The sequence below is a fragment of the Pleurodeles waltl genome, chromosome 6 (assembly GCF_031143425.1).
Source record: "Pleurodeles waltl isolate 20211129_DDA chromosome 6, aPleWal1.hap1.20221129, whole genome shotgun sequence".
NCBI lineage: Eukaryota > Metazoa > Chordata > Amphibia > Caudata > Salamandridae > Pleurodeles > Pleurodeles waltl.
In genome coordinates this window covers 19,246,264-19,268,767 of record NC_090445.1, presented here as the reverse complement: position 1 = coordinate 19,268,767, position 22,504 = coordinate 19,246,264, and the positions used below count along the sequence as shown (strand labels likewise).

Genomic DNA, 22,504 nt, shown 5'->3' with positions numbered 1-22,504 from the left:
TGCCTCATGAGTGTTCATGAGGCAGGTTGCAATTTGCAACCCACCTGGGAATGGCGGCACTCACAGGGATGGTGGCCTTCTGGGGTCAGAAGACCACCATGTCTGTGACTGTTTTTTCAATAAAGCAGTTTATTTTATTGCAACCGGTTTTCTTCAAAACAATCATACATCCCCTTGCAATTCGCATTTAGGAATGGATGATGTTGGGACACCCCTTCCTAATTGAAGAAGCAATCCCTATTTTGCGAGCTGGTAACTGGATATCGACTCGTAAAATAGAGATGGTACTTTGTACAAGGCCATTTTTCTGTCGCAAATGGCGATTTTGGGCTTTTGCGTCTGCAAAATTGCATTGTACATCTGGCCCTTCATTCCACAGGGGCAGGTCGCAGAGGCTAGAAATTGATGACTATCTCTCTAAACTGATCACAGTTGAACGAGGGGTTCCTCAGGGGTGTATCCTTGCACCAACCCTACTCAACCTATACATTAATCCACTTGGATCTCTCCTTACGAAGTTGGGGTTCTTCTGTCATCAAAAGGCCTCCTCACCAAACGGCATCACACACCTCGTAAAACTGTCGATTCTGTTCACAACTGGATGACCACTCATCATCTTAAATCAAACTCTTCCAAAACGGAATATCTCCTCATCTCCCCTTCGAAATCAAGGCTTGCGCAACAATTCTGGACAGCATCCTTAACAGTAAACATACCACAGTGGACAGTGCCAGATCTCTAGGACCAGATCCTCCGAGACAAAAGGCTCAATCTTATTTCTCAAATCAGCACCACGGTCAGAAATGCTAGAGAAGAACTCAAATCTCGTGTTCCTACCCTGGTCCTCTCCAGAATAGACTACTGTAACTCTCTCTTGACTAGTGTCCCCAAAAGCCATCTTACCCCCTGAAATCAACCCTACCCTTTGCAGCACAGTTCGTCCACGGAGCCAAAAGGAATGGCCATATTACACCTAAGGTGATCACTCTCCCAGGGTTGCCAACTGGAGCCAGGACTAATTACAAGCCTGCTTGCATCAGGCATAACGCTCTGCGCACATCCGCTCTCTGTTACCTGGCGAACAAACTCAAGCCATCAGGTGGCTCTAGACCATGGGTACTTGCAAAACATTTTCCCAGGGGCCACAAAGTATGGTCAGGGGTACGACAGATGCCTGCATTGATGCCAGTTCAGGAGTAGTGCTTTGCGGGCCGGGGTGGGGGTAAGGTGGGTGCTGGGGAAGTCAAGCATGTACATAGCATGGTCAATGAGCCATGGGGTTATTTTGAAAGTTTCATTCCATACTTCCGTTAAACAGGGGGGCGCACGTGAAAGTCAGGAGAGCCTGTGGTTCAGCAGGGGGTGCACGTGAAAGTCAGGAGAGCCTGTGGTTCAGCAGGGGGGCGCATGTGAACGTCAGGGGGGCGCACGTGAAGGTCAGGAGAGCCTGTGGTTCAGCAGGGGGTGCACATGAAGGTCAGGAGAGCCTGTGGTTCAGCAGGGGGGCGCACGTGAAGGTCAGGGGAGCCTGTAGTTCAGCAGGGGACCGCAGGAGAAGGTCAGGGGGCCGCACAAGGTCAGGAGAGCCTGTGGTTCAGCAGGGGGCCGCACGTGAAGGTCAGAAGAGCCTGTGGTTCAGCAGGGGGGTGCACATGAAGGTCAGGAGAGCCTGTGGTTCAGCAGGGGGCTGCACGTGAAGGTCAGGAGAGCCTGTGGTTCAGCAGGGGGGCACAGGTGAAGGTCAGGGGGCTCACATGAAGGTCATGAGAGCCTGTAGTTCAGCAGGGGGCGCAGGTGAAGGTCAGGGGGGCACAGGTGAAGGTCAGGAGAGCCTGTGGTTCAGCAGGGGGGCGCACGGCACGTGAAGGTCAGGGGGGCACACGTGAAAGTCAGGAGAGCCTGTGGTTCAGCAGGGGGGCGCATGTGAAGGTCAGGGGGGCGCACGTGAAGGTCAGGAGAGCCTGTGGTTCAGCAGGGGGTGCACGTGAAGGTCAGGAGAGCCTGTGGTTCAGCAGGGGGGCGCACGTGAAGGTCAGGGGAGCCTGTAGTTCAGCAGGGGACCGCAGGAGAAGGTCAGGGGGCCGCACAAGGTCAGGAGAGCCTGTGGTTAAGCAGGGGGCCGCACGTGAAGGTCAGAAGAGCCTGTGGTTCAGCAGGGGGTGCACGTGAAGGTCAGGAGAGCCTGTGGTTCAGCAGGGGGCTGCACGTGAAGGTCAGAAGAGCCTGTGGTTCAGCAGGGGGCACAGGTGAAGGTTGTGAGAGCCTGTGGTTCAGCAGGGGGGCACAGGTGAAGGTCAGGGGGCTCACATGAAGGTCATGAGAGCCTGTAGTTCAGCAGGGGGCGCAGGTGAAGGTCAGGGGGGCACAGGTGAAGGTCAGGGGAGCCTGTAGTTCAGCAGGGGGCCGCAGGAGAAGGTCAGGGGGCCGCACGTGAAGGTCAGGAGAGCCTGTGGTTCAGCAGGGGGCCGCACGTGAAGGTCAGGGGGCACAGGTGAAGGTCAGGAGAGCCTGTGGTTCAGCAGGGGGCCGCACGGCACGTGAAGGTCAGGGGGGCGCACATGAAGGTCAGGAGAGCCTGTGGTTCAGCAGGGGGCCGCACGTAAAGGTTAGGAGAGCCTGTAGTTCAGCAGGGGGCCGCATGTGAAGGTCAGGAGAGCCTGTAGTTCCACAGGGGGGTGCACGTGAAGCTCAGGGGGCTGCACGTGAAGGTCATGAGAGCCTGTGGTTCAGCAGGGGGCCGCACGTGAAGGTTCGGAGAGCCTGTAGTTCAGCAGGGGGGTGCACGTGAAGGTTAGGAGAGCCTGTAGTTCAGCAGGGGGCCGCACATGAAGGTCAGGGGGCCGCATGTGAAGGTCAGGAGAGCCTGTTGTCCAGCAGGGGGCCGCACGTGAAGGTCAAGAGAGCCTGTGGTTCAGCAGGGGGCCGCACGTGAAGGTCAGGGGAGCCTGTAGTTCAGCAGGGGGCCGCAGGAGAAGGTCAGGGGGCCGCACAAGGTCAGGAGAGCCTGTGATTCAGCAGGGGGCCGCACGTGAAGGTCAGGAGAGCCTGTGGTTCAGTAGGGGGGCACAGGTGAAGGTCGTGAGAGCCTGTGGTTCAGCAGGGGGGCACAGGTGAAGGTCAGGGGGCTCACATGAAGGTCATGAGAGCCTGTAGTTCAGCAGGGGGCGCAGGTGAAGGTCAGGGGGGCACAGGTGAAGGTCAGGGGAGCCTGTAGTTCAGCAGGGGGCCGCAGGAGAAGGTCAGGGGGCCGCACATGAAGGTCAGGAGAGCCTGTGGTTCAGCAGGGGGCCGCACGTGAAGGTCAGGGGGCACAGGTGAAGGTCAGGAGAGCCTGTGGTTCAGCAGGGGGCCGCTCGTGAAGGTCAGGGGGGCATAGGTGAAGGTCAGGAGAGCCTGTGGTTCAGCAGGGGGCCGCACGTGAAGGTCATGAGAGCCTGTGGTTCAGCAGGGGGGCGCACGTGAAGGTCATGAGAGCCTGTGGTTCAGCAGGGGGGCGCACGTGAAGGTCATGAGAGCCTGTTGTTCAGCAGGGGGCCGCACGTGAAGGTCATGAGAGCCTGTTGTTCAGCAGGGGGCCGCACCTGAAGGTGAGGGGGCTCACATGAAGGTCAGGAGAGCCTGTGGTTCAGCAGGGGGGCGCAGGTGAAGGTCAGGGGGGCTCAGGTGAAGGTCAGGAGAGCCTGTGGTTCAGCAGGGGGCCGCACGTGGAGGTCAGGGGGCTCACATGAAGGTCAGGAGAGCCTGTGGTTCAGCAGGGGCCGCACGTGAAGGTCAGGGGGCACAGGTGAAGGTCAGGAGAGCCTCTTGTCCAGCAGGGGGCCGCACGTGAAGGTCAGAAGAGCCTGTGGTTCAGCAGGGGGGTGCACGTGAAGGTCAGGAGAGCCTGTTGTCCAGCAGGGGGGCGCACATGAAGGTCATAAGAGCCTGTGGTCCAGCAGGCGGCCGCACGTGAAGGTCAGGGGGGCACAGGTGAAGGTCATGAGAGCCTGTGGTTCAGCAGGGGGGCGCAGGTGAAGGTCAGGGGGGCACAGGTGAAGGTCAGAAGAGCCTGTGGTCCAGCAGGGGGCCGCACGTGAAGGTCAGGGGGGCACAGGTGAAGGTCATGAGAGCCTGTGGTTCAGCAGGGGGGCGCAGGTGAAGGTCAGGGGGGCACAGGTGAAGGTCAGGGGAGCCTGTGGTTCAGCAGGGGCCGCACGTGAAGGTCAGGGGGCACAGGTGAAGGTCAGGAGAGCCTCTTGTCCAGCAGGGGGCCGCACGTGAAGGTCAGAAGAGCCTGTGGTTCAGCAGGGGGGTGCACGTGAAGGTCAGGAGAGCCTGTTGTCCAGCAGGGGGGCGCACATGAAGGTCATGAGAGCCTGTGGTCCAGCAGGGGGCCGCACGTGAAGGTCAGGGGGCTTACATGAAGGTCAGGAGAGCCTGTGGTTCAGCAGGGGGGCGCAGGTGAAGGTCAGGGGGGCTCAGGTGAAGGTCAGGAGAGCCTGTGGTTCAGCAGGGGGCCGCACGTGGAGGTCAGGGGGCTCACATGAAGGTCAGGAGAGCCTGTGGTTCAGCAGGGGCCGCACGTGAAGGTCAGGGGGCACAGGTGAAGGTCATGAGAGCCTGTTGTTCAGCAGGGGGCCGCACGTGAAGGTCATGAGAGCCTGTTGTTCAGCAGGGGGCCGCACGTGAAGGTCAGGGGGCTTACATGAAGGTCAGGAGAGCCTGTGGTTCAGCAGGGGGGCGCAGGTGAAGGTCAGGGGGGCTCAGGTGAAGGTCAGGAGAGCCTGTGGTTCAGCAGGGGGCCGCACGTGGAGGTCATGGGGCTCACATGAAGGTCAGGAGAGCCTATGGTTCAGCAGGGGCCGCACGTGAAGGTCAGGGGGCCGCACGTGAAGGTCAGAAGAGCCTGTGGTTCAGCAGGGGGGTGCACGTGAAGGTCAGGAGAGCCTGTTGTCCAGCAGGGGGGCGCACATGAAGGTCATGAGAGCCTGTGGTCCAGCAGGGGGCCGCACGTGAAGGTCAGGGGGGCACAGGTGAAGGTCATGAGAGCCTGTGGTTCAGCAGGGGGGCGCAGGTGAAGGTCAGGGGGGCACAGGTGAAGGTCCGGAGAGCCTGTTGTCCAGCAGGGGGCCGCATCTTTTAACAAGGAATGATCCTCTGGGACTGTAACCAGAATTACCTTGCTGGCGACTTTCAAAACTGACCTGAAATCCGGTTTCCTCCGATGATATTTTAGCAAAGACATTGCAAACAGTTCTTGGCAGACATCTATATTTCCTCAACATTTTCACTGCTGTATCTAATTCTGGAGGTCAGCTTCCATGTAACAAAATATTTATCTTGTAAAACGCTTCAGCACGTTAGGGTAACGTCTGCGCCATATAAATATGAATGAATGAATGAATAAATAAATAAATAAATAAATACACACTCGGCGGGGACCTCGGGACACTTTCCCAGTATGGGGCTCAACAGAGCTTCATGTAAAGTGCTCTGGCTGGTTGCCCCCCGAAAGCCGCTACTCCTGCACACTACTTCCTGCAAACTTTGGCGTGACCCCCCCTCCGGCTGGTGATGGATGTGGGGGAGAGGCTGCCCCGACAATGTGAACAAAGAGTCAGGGTGTGCCCTCCGCCCAGGGCGGGCGCCCTGGTCGCCCGCCCTGGTCCCACTAACACTATGTGCAGCTCCTTCCTGCTGGGTTATTCCCTGGTGATGTAACCATGCCAGCTCTGACGGAAGCGGGGTCACACACAGGGCCGAGGAGCCGGTCCGCCCACCCCTGGGGCAGGGGCGTTCACCAAGTGGCACAAGTGCTGTTTAAATTCAGGAAAACCCGGTGTGACGATGGGCTGGGGCAGGGTCGGTGCTGCCCCGGAGACACTGCCCGTCACCTGGGTGTGCCCTTCCCGCACTCTGGGGTGGGGCGCCCCTCGATGCTGGGTCAGCGGTGCCACCCTCGCAGTCTGCACCGCCCAGAGCCCAGTCTCTCTAGGTACAATACAACTGTGAGATCGGGGGCAGCCCAGAGGCTTGATTGGTGCATTCTTGTACCCCTGGTAGTAGGGCAGGGTGGAGTATGGGGTGTGTTTGTTCAAGTTCCCTGTCCCACAGCACAAAAGCAAGAGGGCTGCTCCCTTCAGAACTCAGACATCACACCAGGGACATCCTCGCCACTACTGGGGGAGGAAACATCTGACCTCAGTTCCTAGCAGGGAAGGATTACTTGAGATTCCTGACCCCATAGGCAGACTCCAATTAAAGAGATCCAGCCACAAATGCTATATTTGAGTTCAGTAATGTGATTTTTAGGTCTGGCTAGAGACAGTGATCATATAGTCATTAAAAAAGCTTTGAAAGCAGTACTGAAAAATGGCCTCAGCCTTACAGACATTGGATTGGTTAGGAGTCGTGCCATTTCCCCATGAAGAAGTCCCATCGCTCAAAAATGACAGAGGCATCGCTTACTCCGTGCCAAATACAGCACCAAGGGACTTCCCTTGGTGTAACTCTGACAAATAATGCATCAAGGGGGGTTACATTGTCAACTCCGTGAGAAACACCTCGTCAGTGGGGGCGGGTGCGGCATTAAAGAGGGCAAGACTGACAGTTCTTTAAATGCGGCAGGTGACCCGGGATGGTGGTCTGCAGGTCATGGTCCAACGCCTACGTTGGTGCTTTCAGAGCAACGCAGCATTCGTAGACCAGACTTTACGCCTCATACCCCAGACCCTTATCTCCAGCCGACTATGTAGGGATCATAGCTCACCTCCTGCGGTGACTACAGACCATACTGACCGCCAGCGCCACACTTGTCCTGGACCTCCCCAGGTGAACCCACGTCACCCCCCACCTCGGGGGACTCACCCGGCTCCCTGTACAGAAAAGATGCCCGTCCGAGCTCCTGACACAGGTACAAGGCCCTACACACGTGCGGACGCCTACTTCAACTACTCTCTGAACTTCCATCAGCCCACCAGACACCTCTGCTCCCCTTTCTCGAACCCTCACCCCGCCATTGCAGATGCGGAGGTCACTTCTCCGAAGTAGCAGCAAAGACATGGTACAAGCCACCCTTCCATCTCCGGAACTGCCCATCTCTCTCAGAGTTCTGAAAGTCCCCGAAGATCAACTGGACCCGGCCAGCGCCTGGATACCCTCATGGGTGACGAGAAGCGCTCTACAAATCTACTGACTGATTGATTGATACTTATCATTAAGATGCAGGAACACTAACCAGCCTGTGCTGTGTGTTATATATAAGTGCTTTAATAGTGACATAAATAAGGAAGAATACAAACCCTATATATAAAGTGGAATATAATCTAGTTGTAATATTACTTGTCACCTGTGATAAGAATATTACATTAAAACTCACTGGTAATAAGTTATTACAGCTGAGTTGTGACATCATCGCGTTCCCTACAAGAGCCAGAAGCTGACCCCTGGCAGAGAAGATCCGCTCTTCAGACTCCTCTATTGTAAATGTTCTATTCTGATAATGCCCAGTTATTTGCTGCCTGGATAACAAGTATTTGCGATGGTGGGATTGGATGCAGAGGATGACACACCTGTGCAGGTAACGCCCACACGACCCAGAAGTAGAGTTGGTCCAGCTTACCTTAAACTGCGTAAGAGCTTGCGTTTGCAGGAAATGGACACTGCTATTTCGTGTGTTTCATTTTCCAAAACAGATGCCCCATTTACTGCAGATTATCTGGAAGCAGAGGCTCCCTGTGATGAAGAGGAGTCTGGGGGAGGGGCAGAGGGCGATCATGTATGTGTTGGTATTTGTAGAGCATGAACCTAGCTGGAGAGCACAGAGAGACGATCAGTGGGCGTGGCCCCTGGGTCATGCACTAATCAGCAAGGTTTCAGTCCCTGGCAGCCATGTAAACCCAGGCACTGCCAGGCACTGGGCCAAGTGACTCACTTCCTATGGCCTTTGCAGCAGAAGCCACCGGGAGCCGCACAGCCAGCCCTGATGGGATCACAGGGGGGCCTGGACACAGTCAGAGGCTTCAGTCCTCAGCAGCAGACCAGACCCAGCAGGGTCACTGCTACTGTGGCTACACTGGGACCACACAATGATGTGGACTGCCTACAAACTATGGCTGGTGGTCTCTGGGACTGGAGCTAGGCTGGTCCCCTCACATAGATACAAAACATATAGGCTGAATGATGGCCATTAAGGGGCGGGGCGTCCATGGATGCCATGTAGCCCTTTGCCACCCCTGGCACTGCCTTTGCAACCCCTGGCCTCACAGGCGGCAAAATTGGTGCCAGGAACACAGCGGCAGCTTGTCTTGTGGCCGTCAGATGGGACTTTACTCTGTCTTCCGTCAAATTTCTATTACACTAATAGTGAATAATAATAAATGATTCACTATTAGTGTACTAAAATTGTAGTACAATTAGCTGGAATATGACCCTCCATGGCAGCTGAGCTAAGTAAAAAATGCTTTTAAATGTATGATGTGTGCGTACATGCGAATGAGGGTGTGTATGTGAGAGTGTATTTAGGTGTGAATTTATGTGTATGTATAAGATGTGTGAGTGAAAGTGGAGGTCAAAGGGCGTGTGATGTCACCTCCGCTACCCCTGGCATGTCGGTGAAGTGACTTCCATGGGGATGTCTCTCACCACCATTTCTGAGGTGTCCCTTGCACGAGCACCACAGGAAAACCTCCATCCAGTTGTGAGGTGCACTCATGGTCACATCATACCCTGCGTCAACTATTTGTAAAGTCTTGCAGGTGAAGTGAGCCTGGGTCTGCCCAGGCTCCGCGTGATGTAGCGCCTAGCACACCTCTGTCACCGACTGTGCGCTAGGTGCCCGTGTGCTGCAGCTTCTTTGTGTACAGCTCCAGTGAGTTCACTACTGTCTGCATCCTGTGACATCAGAGCACTATCCTCTCACCACCCTGTCAGAATCCAGTCAGCATCCTGCATTCTTGTGTATTGTAGCATCTATATAGCGCTTCAAGTCCCAAATGCTGAGCGCCGCAGTGCCTTTTAGGTCTGTTGTAAGTTTTGTGGGCTTTTCAAAAATTCTTTATCATTGGTAAATGCTTTACGTTTGTCCCTCCTTGGGGCGGTTTGTTACCGCCTTGCAGACTGCCCCGTTAAATGGATAATTGCACCATTGCCGATACGTTTGACTGCGAGTGCATTTCTTTTATTTTTGTGTTTCTCCTTCGCACTCATGCTCAAGGCGGCCGTGGCGCTTGGAATCGGCTCGCTTATGTCAATTGTTTAACTTTTCATTTTCAGTTTATGTGGCAAGATAAGTCCAGTTAGAGATTTACAACATTAATAGATCTATCTCGAGCAAACGCGAGACCGATTGCATTGCAAATGCTTGTTCAGATGGGTAGCACCCTACACTGTAGGGGAGTGCGCCGTGTCATATTTGTTGTGAAGTGTTTTTGTGTATTGTGTTTGAGTTAGGAGAGAGGTGCTCTTATCTTATTTTGGGGTGCTGCCCCTTGCAGTGTGATGGAGGAGGAGATGTGAGAGATTGGCATGCAAATTATAATTATAGCGAGGACTAAAACATATAATCAGGTACACACCACCAGCCAATCCAGAGGCGCATTGGGGTGCTGTGTGCATGTACACAAATAAAGGAGGGCAGTTAGAGAAGGCCTGGTAACCCACATGGCAACGCAGGCAGTGCAGGAATCAGTAAAATTATGCCAAGTTGCCAAAAGTTGGGCTTTGTGACCTGGGCAGTACCCATGTACTGTCTTTAAAGATGTGGATACTGCCGCTAGGTTTACAACTAATCCCCGTGGACAAGGAAATAGAGAAATTAACCTTGGCAAACGCAACTGAAAGTACACAATCTTTCATCGATTTCACCTGCTCCTTTTGAGCCAAAAGAGGCTAAAACTTTGAGCAGGGGCCACGATCCAAGCCCCTCTCACGCTCTCGAAGTCTCTGAAGTGCACACAGTTAGGTCTGGGCAACATTGTAATTACTCCAAAAGAATCAGGGTAATTTTGGTAATTTCCTGTTACTCTTTTGAAGCAAAATTACAAAAAAAATTACATAATTAAGGCCGTTCGCGTAGTTATGAGTAATTTAGCACAAAAATCCCACTGCAGGAGCACAGGGACAATGAATTTAGCGAGCGCAAGCCGCTGCTGACCACTGCTGCTCATGGTCTGTTGAATTTAGTGCTGTTTTCCTGGTGGAAAATGCATCCTTGGTCCCATTTTTGGACTCAAGGATGCTTTTGAGCGAAGAAAGTAGTGCTAAATGCTGGGTTACGCCCCTTGTGTAATTTCACGTAATCTTGAGTAATTTTGCTATCATTTTGTGTAACTATGCTACAGCAAACTCCACGGGTTACGCCCACCCCCACAAGCAAGCACCATTTGGGCAGGTCCTAGTCGTAAGATGGCGAAGACCCAACCTAGACCTGGGCCGAGCATGTGCAAGGGTGAGACCAGTTTACTTGGACCCGTACTCCGGCCCTTCTCCAGTGTCCTCCTAGGCAATGTCCACTCCATTCTTACTAGAGACAGACATTTCAGGGTACAAAAGACACCACTGAATGACAGGAGACCAGTGCATAATTTGAGCCAGTGGTTGCCGGTGGGGGGCACAACACTTATTTTTGGGGGCCGGCACTTATTTTTCTGCCTCAAGCATTTACTGCGAGCAAAAGACACATATTGGAAAGACTGAGGAAGAGAAAAACGAAAAAGCGTCACAAAGGAAGCAAGCAGGAAGCTGCAAGAGTGAGCTAAAGGGCAGGGAGAGGCTGTAAATGGATTGAAGAGGCCCGAGATGGCTTCATGATTACGCTGCCTCAGTATTCTGTGCTCGCACATTTAATTGCAGCAGCCTCATGTTTAAGAGGAGGGCTTTGGGCACCGGCACATTTTTATTTACAAACTAAGCACAACAAGAGACTCTCCCCGCTTTCATCGTTTCAGCTGGGACCGCAGCATGAAGAGAGGTCCGAACCCACCTTTGTACATGGTCTCCGCAGAGGCAAAGACAAGCCCTCTCGGTGCTGCTGGGAGCTGCTGAAGGGTGGCACTGGAGGTGAGTAGGGGGACCAAGGCAGGGAGTAACAGAGGGGTAGAGTAGGCCCTGGGAGAGGGATGAAAAGAGGAAAGAGACCACCTGAAGGAGGGAAACAATACCCAGATAGGAAGAAGGGACAGACGAAGCAAGCTGAAGCCCTGATAAATGGACTTCAGTGCAGCAGGTGCAGTGGCACAGGGGAACTGAGATCACTGAGATTAAAGGTCCCACTGCAGCTGGGTCCACATAATGAGTTCAAGGGGGGGCATTATCAACAGTACAGCAGGTGCAGTGGCACCAAGGTAGTGAGATTAGACGTACCACTGCAGCTTGGTCCCCATCTGTAGCTCACAGGGGACAGGGGGATTATCAATAGTTCAGCAGGTGCAGTGGCACCTATGTACCGAGATTAAAGATTCTACTGCAGCTAGGTCCACATAAGGATCTCAGGGAGGGGGGCATTATCAGTAGTACAACAGGTGCAGTGGCACCAAAGGGTGTCGGTGTGCAGAGCCCTTTGCAGCCCAATTATGTTGCTCACCATGCCATCCCAGTTTGAACCCAGCCCTATGCAAATCAGTCTTGACCCTGACTGATTTGTATATGGCTGGGTCCAAAGTGGAATGGCATGGTGAGCAAAAAAACTGTTTTAAACCCAGATCTGTGACTGGGGGTGAATGTTTGATTTGGTCTACATTCCGTCCATCAACTGTTCTTTTTGCATTTGTTGCCGCAAGTGGGAAGGGTATGCTCAGACGTGGGTCCCGTGCTCACTGTGCCACCAGATTCAAGCTAGCCTGGCTGGAGAGGGTTGATACCCCGAAACCGGTCCCAGGATGCTTGTTTCTGGTCCAGGGAGGACCTGGCAGTTCGGGTTGGACAGTTCCCATGGGAAAGAGGGTCAAGACTGATTTGCTTATGGCTGGGTCCAAACTGGAACGGCATGGTGAGCAAAAAAACTGATTTAAACCCAGATCTGTGACTGGGGTGAGTGTTTGATTTGGTCTACATTCCGTCCATCAACTGTTCTTTTTGTAAATGTGCTGTGGCGCACTGATTGAGTGAGTGGATGAAGGTCTTCTAAAGGGCGTGACTATCCAGCGGGTGTCCTGGCATAAACAAGACCTCAATAGACAGTTCACCAAGGGAACAGACGAGTGTGTAGCTTTTTACAAACCAGGAACAGATACTCTCTTTGAGGATCTGGAAAGGAGGTGATTCTATAATTATGGACCCAGATGAAAAGGTACAACATCCCGCCAGCATCCCACCCTGGACTTACATCTTGGGGGTGCATAAGAGATTCTCAGTAGACAAGGGCAGTTTAAAGGCATAAAACCTCATCTTGGTTTGAATATAATCTGGACCAGAGTCGTAAAAAGATGGTGAAAGAGGCCACACAAAAGCAAGGGACTAAAGGTGTACTGAACAATTTGGAGCTGTTTCACAAGAACAGATGAAACACCCAAGTGTTATGGGTTGAGTGCCCGTGCCACAGAGTACTGGCACTCGGGGCACAGATGCTGGATCTGTGTGTGCCGGGTTGCTGCAGTACCCACAAAATAAACAAGCTGGATTTCTGAAGGAGAATGAGCATTAAACATGTCTAAAATGTGTTTATATCTCGCCACATTTGCAGTGAGTTCAAAGATGGAGGTCAGATGTCAGACAACGTCAACGCTGCTTATTCTTTCAAGATACTTGACCTTTCTCTAACTGCAAATTGAGATGATTTCGCAGAGTGAAACTTTGTGACAATCTTGCTGGAGTCAAAGAAAAAGCTGTAGGATGTCAACGCACCACAAAATTTAAATATCTATAAATGAGCTTTACAAATATTCCAAAATATATCAGCAGTCAGGAAAGCACAGATGAAGCGCTTTCTTCGTATGTCTGAGGGGAACAAAGATTTTAATCTGATCAAAACAAATCAAGAGGCCTTACTTGGTAATGCGCACATGGCAAATGTTCAATGAAACCTGAGAGATTGTGCCCAATATAGTTTTATCAGTAAAACTGTGTCTCAGCAAAATTAGTGACCATTTCAATGGAGAATGTGCTTCAAAATTCACCACCCGCTATATGCCACGCCCTTACCATGCTCGTGCTGAAGGGGTGTGGCTCGTATGCTAGACTGGTACTTTACGCAGCACTTATATTTTTCACAGTCCATATGAATTCAGTGATCCAACACTGATCGCAGCACCCCCATTTTGAAAGTTTTCCAAAACACATACTTTGTTAACAGAGTCATTGGGGGAGCAAGTAGCACCCAGGTTAGATGGGCACCAAGCTGACCACTTAGAGCAAGCGCGGGGCGCCCACCACGAGTACCTCTGTTTTATAACTGAGTTTCAGCCACTTGCACCTCTTCTAGTCGGGTACTTCAGATAACAATGGTAGATATATTCCCATCATGGTGGCAGCAACATAACCTAGGTATCATCTCCATAGGACATCATAGATAACCCATAGGAAGGGGTACAGCGAAAAAGAGGGGGGAAACAGGTGATGAAGAGTGGAGCTGAAAGGAGAACCCAGTAGAACCCACAAGGCAGAGGACAAAACTTCAGTTGGAAGGTGGGGGACATGCACAACTTAAAAATGCTGCTTTGGAACAGAAGAGAACTAGTCTGGGACGTTTCCCGGTGCAACACAAGGTCCGAGCTTAGGTGAGAGACCATGTCAAATGCTGCAGCGAGAAGGATCAGATTCATGGGGCAGATCCGCTCTGACCTAGGACCATCCTGAGCCCATCAGGAGCAGCGAGCCCTGTATTGTGATGAGGGTAAGCCCTGGCTGAGACTAGTCCAGAACTGACTGTGTGGATGCCAGGAGATAGCTGGATATTAATGTGTTTCTATGTCATGTTCCCTGGTGCACATCTAGGAGTGGCGTGCTGTCCCATCCTGCAGGACTTGTTCCAAAGATGTACTTCTAGGCGGAGAGCAGACCTTCTATGGGAGTCATGGGTTTGGCCCAATATCTTATATCTATTTTAAAAATATAACTTTGTTCGAGTGTGAGTAGCTTTGAGCGTAAGAATGGCACATTTTTAATGAACTGGTTCTAATTGACTGGTACTCGGGGCAGACAGAATGGAACTCAGGTTACACTAAGAGGCCCTCTTGAGTTAGATTAAGAGGCACTCTTGGATTAGACTAATGGACACCATTGAGTTAGACGGAGAGGCACACTTGGGTTAGACAGTGAGACACTCTTGGGTTACAAAGATGGGCACTCTTGAGTTAGATGGAGGAGCAATCTTGGGTCACACAGTGGGCACTCGGGTTAGATTGAGAGGCACTTTTGGGTAAGACTGAAAGGCACTCTTGGGTTAGACTGATTGGCACTCTTGGGAAAGACAGAGAAGCAGTCTTGGGTTACATGGGTGGGCAGTCCTGGGTTAGACAGGATCTTTTGGGTTAGACTGATGTGCATACTTGGGTTAGACTGAGAGGCACTCTTTGGTTAGACTGAGAGGTACTCTGGTTAGGCTGATGGTCACTCTTCGGTTAGACAGACGGGTACTCTTTGGATAGACAGATGGGCACTCTTGAATTAGACTGGTGGTCACTCTTGGGTTAGATTCATAGGCACTCGGGATTAAGGCCTTTTGGTTTCTAAAGACAGCTGTGCCAGTGTGGACCATTCCTACAATGAAGAATGAGTTAGCTGTGAACAAATGTGTGGGTGATCAGCTTGCTTTGGGCGCAGCCTGACACCAAAGTGTGCCATGTGGGTTGAACAATATCTCTGTGGTCTACCCTGGTCAGGCCAGCACTCTGCTCATGCCACGCTTGTTAGGCACAGCCAGGGAGTGGGTCAGTGTCACAGACACTTCATCTCTGATCCCCGGTCGAGGACTCCACCGCTGGCTAGGCTGTGTCTAGCCACATTCTCTATTAAGACCCAGAGATTTCTTTTCTTTATAGACTTATAGAGCGCACAAAGGAGGGAAGGGCCTACTAAGAATCACTCTAGAAGGCCCAGCCTGGACAGGGTGCAGGTTCCATTTGACAGTGATGCAACATGTTGTTATTTGGGGTAAAGAGTTGCCCCAAACCAAAGAAACATACTTCTGGTTGCAGGTCAGTGCCAGCCTTTTGGGAGGAGCTGCCCAGTGGTCTCTGGTGGAGGTTTCCCCTAAGCTTGTGCCTTTTAGGTCGAGCGCGCAAGCACTCTGACATGTTGTAATCTATCTTTGGGCTTTTAACCACACCCACTGCACACCCATCACTATCACTCGTTCATGGGCTTGCCTTTCAAAAATCCTTTGTTATCATTGGTAAATGCTTTACGTTTGTCCCCCCTTGGAGCAGTTTTGTTACCGCCTTGGACATCGACCCTGTTACATGGATAATTGCACAATCGCTCTTTGAAGGCTTCATTGAGTAGGCGCTGCCTTGGAAGTGACTTTCTTGCCCCCTTCCCATGGGCAGTTCCAAGGTCAGATTCAATATTCCTCTTGGCCCAAGCCAGTCCCCACCATTTACTGCGGCTTATGGGGGCCAGGCCTATGCAGTGTCAGATGAAACCCCACGGAGGCCCCTAGGCAGGCGAAATGTTGCCCCCCCACCCAAGCAAATTATCTCCTAATACATTTTTTATTTTACCAACCAACAATTTTAATAAACCAATCTTATTACAAAAAACTAAACAGTATGCAGTTTGCACCGAATTTCTTTACAAACTGACAGATTATGAGCTTTAAATAGACAAACTGTTGTGTGGATCTGATGTCTATTGTTTAAGTACTTTAAGTTGTTAATGGGTACATTACACTAATACAATATTTTCTCTATAGCGTCTTTAATGTAAAGTTTTTATTTCTTTGAGTTGATTCATTTTTTTAAACTTTTGAAACAACTTAAGAAAGCTTGATTTTAATTTTGTTTCAAGATCAAATCAATATTATTTTGATCCCTTGTCGTGGGGCCCCATAGGCCAGTGCCTACTCTGCCTGTTTGGTAATCTGGCACTGGGCGTGTGCTATAATGAAATCTGTAAATATGTATTTAAGTACCCCTAATACAATTAACTTTTCCAATATGTGATCTGTAAGGATTAAGTAATTTTCAAATATATAACGCTCGTCATGAGTAACCATAGTAGCTATACGTCTTGCCATATGTCTAAAACACATCAACAAAGCCAAATATCTCTGCTGGAGTAGTTGGCTTTGTAAGTTTTTTTGTGCCGAATGGGAGGGGTTGGATGGTGATGCCACACGAGGGAGGGAGTTTGGGCCAAGAGGATGTGTTGTTACAGCTAAAGCTGCTGGTGCTACCGTTAAAGCGCTCCGATACCTTCAAGAAGAGTTGGCGCTATATAACTAGAAGCGTTACTTACGCATGGACTTAAGGGGACCAAATTTGTAAAGAATGAATGGGATCTTCAGGTTAGTTTACCATTAAGAATATCTGAAATACAAGAGAACACTACAGCGCCAGGCTCCAAAGTGGAAAATAGAACTGGTGACTTATTAAGAGAAGCCCATTCAGATCACACTTTGCAACTCTCCATAGTGTCAGGCCCAGCGAAAACCACTCTACACACGGAATTGTATCTTTAGGTTCATAATTTTGCAATTAAAATGCACCGAGCGATCCATAAAGTGTGTCCCGCCATGTTGTACACTGTGCTTCCTGGGGGCTCACCGTGACGGGCACCTCGTCATTGTGGAGGAGAGAGCAGCCTAAACTGAGGACAGACCGGAAACTGATAGCCAGCAAAACAATGCATTGTGATGGAGAGCTACACTACAAAATAAAGAAAAGTTCTCCTTCATGTGTGCAGGTATAGACAGGAAGTAGTACTTGGGCCATGCTCCACAGCATGAAAACTCACAAAGCCAAAGAAGGAAGACCGAGGAGAGGACAAGTGGCTGTCCAGTAAGAACAATGACACAAGAGTGAGGTGGGAGCCAACCACCTGTAACTAAATGTAAGTAGAGGAGAAGAAGAGACCCTTCTCTGCACCACCCAGGAGAGGAGAGGAAGTGACCCTACTCTGCACCACCCAGGAGAGCACAGGAAGAGACTGTACTCTGCATCACCAGGCGAGGAAGAGACCCTACTCTGCACCACAGAGGAGAGGAAGAGACCCTACTCTGCATAATCAAGGACAGGAGAGGAAGAGATACTATTATGCATCACCAGGAGAGGAGAGGAAGAGACCCGAGTCTGTATAATCAAGGAGAGCAGAGGAAGAGACCCTACTCTGCATCACCAGGAGAGGAGAAGAAGAGCCCTTACTCTGCATCACCAGGAGAGGAAGAGACCCCCCTGAAAAGACCAATAGCCTCCAGTAAGATGGAGAAGAGTGAATCCCTCAGAGTCTTTAGCCCTTGAGAGGTCAAGGTTCAAAAAATCACTTTCCCCTCCAGTAGACAGCAGTGGAAGGCAGACTCCCCACACCTCACAGGTCTCAGTCTCTGGGGCTGAGGCAGTGAGGTGGAAAGTCAAGTCACAAGAGCCTGATACTTCCATGGTCCTACCTCACTGTTTTAGCACTGGATCTGCTGTCTCATGAGTTCTTGGAGGCTCATCCCTTTTGCTCCAGACCTTGGTGTCTACTGAGTTCTAGTAGGCTCAGTCCTATGGCTCCAGGATGTTGTCTCATGCGAGATCTCGGAGGCTCACTCCTATAGCGCGAGGCTCCTGTGTACCAGTCCCTGGACTCTCCTGAAGTCTCGCTCTTGTGCACCTGACCCTGGTGAGTTCTTGAAGTCTCGCTCTTGTGCACCAGTCCCTGGACTCTCCTGAAGTCTCGCTCTTGTGCACCTGACCCTGGTGAGTTCTTGAAGTCTCGCTCTTGTGCACCAGTCCCTGGACTCTCTTGAAGTCTCGCTCTTGTGCACCTGACCCTGGTGAGTTCTTGAAGTCTCGCTCTTGTGCACCTGACCCTGGTGAGTTCTTGAAGTCTCGCTCTTGTGCACCAGTCCCTGGACTCTCCTGAAGTCTCGCTCTTGTGCACCTGACCCTGGTGAGTTCTTGAAGTCTCGCTCTTGTGCACCAGTCCCTGGACTCTCCTGAAGTCTCGCTCTTGTGCACCAGTCCCTGGACTCTCTTTAAGTCTCGCTCTTGTGCACCTGACCGTGCTCGCTTGTTTGTTTCGTTCCTTGTGCCCCAGAGCCCGGTCTAACATGTGTACCTGAATGCTCACTCACCGTGCCCACAGTGAGAGGGTCACAAGTTCTAGGGGGTCAGAGACCATGTGAGGGCGCAGGACATGGAAGGGAACTGTGGCCCACCCGATGAGCAGTGTGCCCCCTCGGACGTGCCTCGTCCCCAAGGATATAGGGAACGGTGCCTACCTCCGACGACCTGGTGCTCTGTCCTCGTGGTACGGTGCCCCCGCCTGGAGTGTATGGTGCCGGCTGGGACAATGCACCATCTCTGGGTCCACATAGGCGCCCCCTCTGATGGGCAGTGTGCCCCCTCGGACGTGCCTCGTCCCCAAGGGTATAGGGAACGGTGCCTACCTCCGATGACCTGGTGCTCTGTCCTCGTGGTACGGTGCCCCCGCCTGCACTGACTGGTGCCAGCTGGGACACTGCGCCCTCTCTGGGTGCACATGGGCGCCCCCTCTGATGTGCCGGGTGCCCCTTAGGACGTGCCCGCGGAGGTTGGGAACGGTGCCTACTTCCGACAGACCTGGTGCCCTGTCCTCGTGGTACGGTTCTGCCGCCTGGGAGCCACGGTGCCCGCTGGGCACTGCTTCCTCTGTGGGTGCACATGGGCGACTCTTCTGATGTATTAGGGTGCCTCTCCTGGCGCCCCATTCTCTCAGCGGTATTAACCGCGTGGCCCTCGACGACAGACCGCGCTTGCCCCCCCGGAGTCGCCCCACCGACCACCCCCACTGTGCCACCGACCCCCACCGCACCCGTGCGTGGTCCTTACCTGGGGCTGCTCTGCGGGCTCGGAGGATGCGGGCTCCAGACCTCCTGCGCTGGGGATAAATAGGAGAGGGGGGGAGCCAGGGCACTCCCACCCACCACCCCTCCCAGCGCTAGTCTCCGCCTCTAGGCGCCGCCCTCCCGAGGCTCAGCGGGTCCGGGACCTCGAGGCACATGGTGCGTGCCGTGCGGGAAATGGGGTTCCCAGGTCTGCACCTGCTGTGAGGAAATAGGGTGTGCCAGGGAAACTGATGCTCCCATAGAGGGCGGCGGCGGAAAAAGGCACGAAATGATGCAACTAACTGAGCTGATGAAACCTGGGCACTGCCGGACGCGGTCTCAGCTGATGAGCGTCAAAACACACGTGGGCCACATGGTACTCTGCTGATGGGAGTCAAAACACGTGTGCCACATGCTAAGCTGCTAATGAGAGGCAAAACATATCTATCATACATGGTACTCTGCTGATGGAAGTCAAAACACACGAATAAAACCTGGTACCCTTGTGATGGAAGCCAAAACACGTGTGCCACATGCTAAACTGCTACTGAGAGTCAAAACATGCCTATAATTCATGGTACTCTGCTGATGGAAGTCAAAACACACGAATAATACATGGCACTCTGGTGATGAGAGTCAAAACACACGTATAAAACATGGTACTCTTGTATCAGTGCCCCCCCCCCCTCACCCCTGGGAAGCACACAGAATAAAATAAAATCTACACCCGTCAAGAGTGCGGTTGGCGACGCCCTGTTTGCCTGTGTGAGATCCGAGGGAGTCACCTGGACCGGAAATCCCCCCAGAGTCACCCGACCTGCACCAGCACAGACGGGTCGCCTAGGCAGGTGGACCCATCAACTCGGACAGAAGATTGTAATTACCCACCTTGACACACACAAACTCCATCATACTGCTGACATCAAGGAATGTTAACGGTCTGCAAAATAGAGAAAAGACCGCCAGCGTTAATGTGGTGGTATCATCGCCAACAGGCTGGCGGCATATACCACCACATTATGATTGTGGCGGGTTGGCCGCTGCCAACCTGCCACATCACCACTCATACCACCATGGCGGTATGAACCGCCGGGCCGGAGATGTTCATCTCCGACCCGGCGGCCCACAGAGTACCGCTGGCGGTATAATGACCCGACCTACCGCCATGGTTTCCACGGCTGTAGCAACATAGCAAAAACCATGGCGGAAGGGCCTACCAGTGAGAGGGAATTCCTTCCCTGTGACAAGGAATTCCTTCCCTGTCACCGGTAGATGGCTCCCCCCCCAGCAAGCACCTAACCTCCCCCACCCACCCCCATCCAAACTCACCCTCCCACCCCCGATGCAAACACAACCCCCCACGTCTCCAATCCATTCACACACACCACCACACACCCATTCACGCACGCTCTCGCAGACAAACATACACTCACACTCATCCATACACGTATTCACTCATACATACTCACACACGTTCAGGCACGCATACACATGGACATCGAAACACGCATACTTTCACTCATACACACTGACATGCAGACACGCACTCTCTTCAACATTCATACACGCATTGACTCACACGCATACAACCACGCATACACCACAACTCTCAAATTCACACACACACACACACATTCATACACACACGCAGACACCACACACTCACACACAACTCCATGTGTTCTATGGATCCCGGCTGGGGGCCGCCCACCTAGAGGTGCTGGATTTCATAAAAGACTGTCCTGTTGGGAGTTTGGGGAAACAGGAAACAAAGGACTTGGTCTCAGACATAGCGGTGGAGGAGATAGCCTCCGCCTTGGGACACCTACAGCCAGGGAAGGCCCTGACCCCCACTGGGCTCCCAAAAGAACGACTCAAGACATTACGCAACAAGGTGGCAACCCCACTGCATGTGGCTTATCACCAGGCACTTCAGGACGGGCAGTTACGAGAGAATATGCGCAAGGCCACACTCATACTGATCCCAAAGAAAGACAAGCCTTCGGACAAATGGGACTCTCACAGACCCATATCTTTACTAAATGTGGACATTAAGATCTTGGTCAAAGTATTGGCCAACAGGTTATAGGAAGTAATCCATAACCTGACACATCCAGATCAAACCATATCCATACCTGGTAGATCCACCAAACTGAACTTACGCAGACGACACAATAATTTGACCATGATTGTAGACTCACCGAAGGGAAGAGCTATTGCGTCATTAGATGCAAACAAGGCCTTGACTCGGTCGAATGGCCCTACCTCTTTGGGATACCGGCCAAAATGGGCTTCGGACCTAAATACATTCAGTGGGTTAAACTTTTATATGACTGCCCCATAGCAAGAGTCAAGGTTAACGGACACCTGTCGAGGCCAATCCACATTCGTAGAGGCATGAGGCGGGGTGCCCACTATCCCCAATGTTATTTGCGCTCGTCATTGAGTCGCTGTTGGCGTGAGTGCGAAAGGACCTGCTGTTGTGGAGGCGACCACGTAGAGGGGCCGAGGAGGAGCTTATTTCCTTATACGCAGATGACATCCTGTTATACCTATCTAACATGCTCGAATCCACAGATAGGTTGGAATTCATTTCTAGAATATTTGGGGAACATTCCAGTTACACCATGAACTGGGATAAATCACTTTTCTTCCCACTGGGAAAGGGGACTGGCACAGGGACCTAAGACTCCCATCGAGGGTGCAGAAGCAGCAGTTCAAAACCCTAGGTATATGGATCACGCAGGACCCAGTCATGTTTTACAAGGCAAACCCCAGATTAAAAGATTAGAACAGGAGGTGGGGCACCTGCAGACACTCCCGCTGTTAGGCAAAGCTGCAATCTTTAAGATGGTGGCACTGCCGCACCGGCTGTACGTCCCACAAATCTGCCCATATCGGGTGCCAGACCACTTCTTTGGCAAGGTAGACTCCCTGCTCTGCAACCTACTTTGAGCAGGGAGCAACAAAATAGGTGCTAATAGATGTTGAATCTGAAAATTTTGACACATTCGAAGAACCTGAGGGACCACCAGTATGGAATAGGTGATCATACTTATTGGCAAATGTAAAAATTCTCCCAGACATATAATCTTTCTCGTCCCGCTTGAGTTTGCGCGCTTTTCTTTGCATTATGTCATCTTGGTATTTCTTCAAAACCTCCTCTAGGATTTTATAGTTTTTCTCGGTGGCTTCTTGTAAATTTAAACACTCAATTTCTTTTTCTAAACTGCTGATTTCAGCTTGATAATGACTCACTTTCCTCTCCGAATTGATGATCAAAATATCCATCAATTTCATAGAACTAACTGTTAGTTCTTTATCCCATAACGCTAGTAGGTCATCATCCAAGTCGTCAAATGTGGGAAAGATCTGCGATCTTAAACCCCTGGGGATACGGTTCAGTTTTTTATATTGTTTGAGCGTTGTTCCATCCCACCATTTAGATAATTCATTTTTCTTTAGTTTCTCAAGTCTTATAAATTTATTTTTTAAACCTTCTTTCTGTGTATTACCAACAGTAAAACTATATCCAATACCTCCCTTGGCTAAATTTTCAAATAATTCTTCTGCTACTTTATT

The 22,504-nt window shown here is 51.6% G+C and overlaps 1 protein-coding gene across 1 annotated transcript in view; it reads right to left on the bottom strand.

Annotated features, from left to right (window-relative positions):
* The window catches only part of ASS1 (argininosuccinate synthase 1), a 271,201-nt gene extending 252,155 nt beyond the window's left edge, over window positions 1–19,046 (bottom strand). Inside the window, exon 1 of the mRNA XM_069237057.1 lies at window positions 18,927–19,046. The gene's annotated coding sequence lies outside the window, so the exon portion shown is untranslated. The remainder of the gene's footprint in view (window positions 1–18,926) is intronic.
* Between the last annotated feature and the right edge of the window lie 3,458 nt (window positions 19,047–22,504).